We start from the raw sequence: 3,941 nt of genomic DNA, 5'->3' as shown, positions 1-3,941 counted from the left end.
CAGTGTCTCGGCTCCTTGAGTCCTTTCATGCTGGTAATTTTTCATAACCGTCGACGAGTTGTCCGCCGCTGCCAGGTCGCTTTGATCCATGGCGACACGTTGACTGCCAGCGCACCTGAACGCCCAATGGAATGGGATGGGTTGGGTTGAAAGGGAATGGAAAGGTGGTAACCATGCAACACATCTGAGCCTCCCGCGCAAGAAATTAAATATAAACTTGCTGCAGCACTCTGCCCTTTTGGGAGTGGAAAGGAGCGCAGAGAGGAGGAGCCTTCGTCCTGCCGCCTGTTCGGGCAATAAAAAGTCCCTAGATTATGTTGCTGCTGCTGCTGTTGTTGCTGCCTTGTTAATGTGGCACTTGTGTTGCTGTTATTGTTGCTGCTGTTACTAGCTAAGTGGCAACTTCATCATCTCGAGGGGCTGGATTTGGAGCCGCCTCAATCTCCGCCGGGCTGCCATAATTGTATTCAACAAGCTGGTGTCGCTCCGGATACAAGATGTATCTGAATGCGTGTGCGCGTGTATATTTCATTCTGTACTTTTGATTATAAAACTCCCCCGGAGGGCTGCAGTCGAGGCCAAGCGGTTTTCTTACTTTTTTTTTATGCAGATTATGAAATTTATTAGACCCGCCTGCTTAGCCTTCTGCCACCTCCTCTGGCGCTTCCTTTAAAAAAGAGATATTGCCCTAATGCGCTTGAGTTTTAATTCGCCGACCCTCGTGATTTACGGCCCTCGAGCTGAATCATGCAATCAGTCAAAGCACTGCAAACTCACATTTTACCGGCCCTCAAACGAGACAAACATTAAGTACTTACCCACTGTAGTACACCAAAAAGCGATGCACTACTGCCAAATTGCTGATGAACTGGCAACACACATGGGCACACACACACATACTCACACAGGCAACGTTTATCGGGTGTTCCCAATTAGTTAAGCATTTCCACAAATTCCAACAGAAACTCTAGCTCAGCGCCGTCCTTTTGCCGGTTGTCTCAGATGTCTCGGCAGTTGTCGGTTGTGGCCATAATGATTATTATTGTGCCAGTTGGGCCTACACATTAAAAAAGGTATCATAAAGCGGATTTTACCAAAAAAAAATTTAATTTAACTAAATATTAATGAGAAGAGAAGCAGTTACGATCTATATTTACAAAATAACGAATTGAATAGATCTCCTATATTTGTTTCCATTGGCATGATGCTAAAATAATGTAATTATTAAACAATAACCTTTTTAGAATTTATTAGTAAGATTTCATAATTATTGCTCAATTTACTACCCCTTTCTCTCACTGCACGAGTAAAATTTCCAGGCTTGTGTATTGATTTGGCTTGCAATGCAATAATTACATGGTTACATGAGCGCAATTTCCGTAACATAACTCACGGAGGTCGTATGCCCCCGCTTTACGCATGCAACATGTTGTCTGCCACAGGACCTCCATACGCCCACCCTCTCCCCTCCACCGTCGTATCCTGCCTTTGTTAACTAACCATCGAACTACACACACATGCGTGTTTGGCGAGAGTTCGCCTTGTTGACGAGTTGATGAGATGTTAAGATTATGTTAATGAGTTCATTAAATCACAAGGAACAAGCAACCGCATAGAGTTACAGACAGTTGGGCGGTTAGACTACTGAGGACTCTAGAGTTTCCGAGATCTCTGAACTTGGGTCAGTTCTACTTGAGGTTTGCCGGACATCGATATATTGCCTCGCACTTTGTCACTTTACGGCTAATTAGTAGACTTAAACTGCAGTTAATTGACGAATTTGAATGCGAAAGTTATCCATTTAACGGAGTACTGCATAAATCGCACAATGCCACATTAAGTACCAATCCAGTTTTCGAGTGCAGTAATCGCCGAGTTGAACAACTGAAATCACGTTCCCACGTTCGCCACTCGCGCAAAATTTCAATCTGATCGATTTGTGTATTTGTCAAACTGATTTATCGAGTGTCTCGATTTGATGGCGTGGAAATGACGACCCCCAGACCTCCACATACACACACCCACAAACAAACACACACACACACGTACACCTGCCGTAATGATATGCAAATAGGATGCCCTTTTCAGCTGCACCCGCATGGGTTCGTAGTTCCAACGGCATTGGCATTGCTATTGGCACACGCATTCCATCGGGGACACACGGAAAACCTCATTTCAATCTCGGCTGAGCCGCTCTGAGCTCCTGCAGCCAAACATCCGTGCACACACAGCACGGTCCGGCGAACGGAGACGGAGTCATTTGGCACACTTCCACCCTCCCACACTCACACACACCAAGCAACACACACACACAGCCATTTGGAAGGATTCTTCTCACAGCATTGCTATGGTGCACTGGAAAAATCAGAGCTACTAATCTGAACTAATCTAATCTGATTTTTAGTTATTCAACTTATCAACTTATATATCCTTTTTCCTATAAATTTCTAGTGAGAAAAGTCCTTACTTTGTCTGAAACTCTAAATAATATTAACAGATCCCCAAGAGCTCATGATATATATTTCTTACTTTGTATAAGAACTTCTAATCCTTCGACCAAAGATATATTATATATTTATAGGACCTCCTTTTCTCTCAGTGCACCGTACAGCATTGATGGGTAACTCCTGCTCTGGGAACGAAAGTCGAATGCATTTGGCCAAAGCCTTTGCACTGTATTGGCTCCTTTATGCACATTCAATTGGTGGTGTGGCTAATCTAGCGAAATTCCAGCCAGCTGAGAAGGACCAACCCCAACTAAACCGAATCGCAGCTTATTTGAGCGCCGGAAAAAAGGAGGACGAAATAAGTAAATAAATGGGAAATGGGGACAGCGAGCTGAGAATAATGCTTGTGCTTATCATATTTGCACCTTTTTAACCTTTTGCACAGATTTTTCACCCAACGACCGAACGCCGCATTGGGGTCAATTTTAAATTATACACTTCCGCTTCCGTGCTCCGACATTCGCTCGATTGACGACGATGACGATGACGATGGTCGTCGGTGGGATGTGGGATACGTCTTGCCTTGCCTTGGACTCGACGACTCCTGTGTAAATATTGAAATCGATTCAGTTTTCATAAGCCGTCCGCCTCCGTGAGTCAGGTAAAGCTGCCCGGCTGGCTGACTGGCTGGCTGGCATCCTGTTGGAGCAGCAAGGACTCCGGACTAAGGAGCAAGGACGAAGGACGAGGAGATTCGGTCTGTGGTTTCGCCAACTACTTGTTATGCTTCATGTTTTTGCCAAGTTGTTGTTTCTGCGCTCCCCTTTTGGCTCTCAGTCGGCCTGTTTATGCAAGTGGATTACGGTGTTTGGATCTGATTATAAATCATCTTTATAATCCGTAAATCGTGTTTGGTTAACATAATGGAATAAATTTATTTTATTTATTGCAGCTGTAAGTTTTAATAAGATTTCCACGACTCGTCGCCGTTTATGGCTGGACGCACCCGCCCCACCGTCCACACCCAGCGTGCTCCATTTCCTGGCGGTTCCCACCATGGTTCCAGTAATCTGGTCACCAGATTCCCCAGTGGGCCTCCTCCACCCGTTTAGCTGTGCCGGCTGCTTAAGTTCAAGTGCACTTTAAGGCATCCGGAGATGGGTACAAGGTTGGCCTGCGTTGGTTGGGCTGTCTGCCCGCGACGCGGCCAGCAATTATTGTAAATTGCTCGGTGTCATTTACACATTTTCCACGCATTTTCGCCATCGCAGTTGTCGCTGGGCCGGAAGTTGTTTGCCCTTCGCTTTGCCTTCTCCACTCGTGCATACACATACATACATACATACATACATATACCAGGTCCTCTTATTATTATTTTTTTTTTGTTTTTGGGTCTCTTCTGGCTGTCGGTGTCGTTAGCGTTGTTGTCTCCTTGCTTATCTGCGCATTGTTGACCTCCTGGCTCCGGCTCGTCCTTTCGGCCACTTCAAGTCC

At 45.4% G+C, this 3,941-nt stretch overlaps 1 long non-coding RNA gene across 1 annotated transcript; it reads left to right on the top strand.

Moving 5' to 3' along the window:
- Positions 1-691: 691 nt before the first annotated feature.
- Positions 692-3,398, top strand: LOC116801493. The gene is made up of 2 exons (XR_004362056.1): positions 692-2,809; positions 2,893-3,398. It is a non-coding gene; the product is annotated as an uncharacterized LOC116801493 (long non-coding RNA).
- The last annotated feature ends 543 nt before the right edge of the window (positions 3,399-3,941 follow it).

This window comes from Drosophila sechellia, chromosome 3R (genome assembly GCF_004382195.2).
Source record: "Drosophila sechellia strain sech25 chromosome 3R, ASM438219v1, whole genome shotgun sequence".
Taxonomy (NCBI): Eukaryota; Metazoa; Arthropoda; class Insecta; order Diptera; family Drosophilidae; genus Drosophila; species Drosophila sechellia.
Note: the sequence above shows the minus strand (reverse complement) of the source record. Positions and strands in the feature narration are given on the sequence as shown.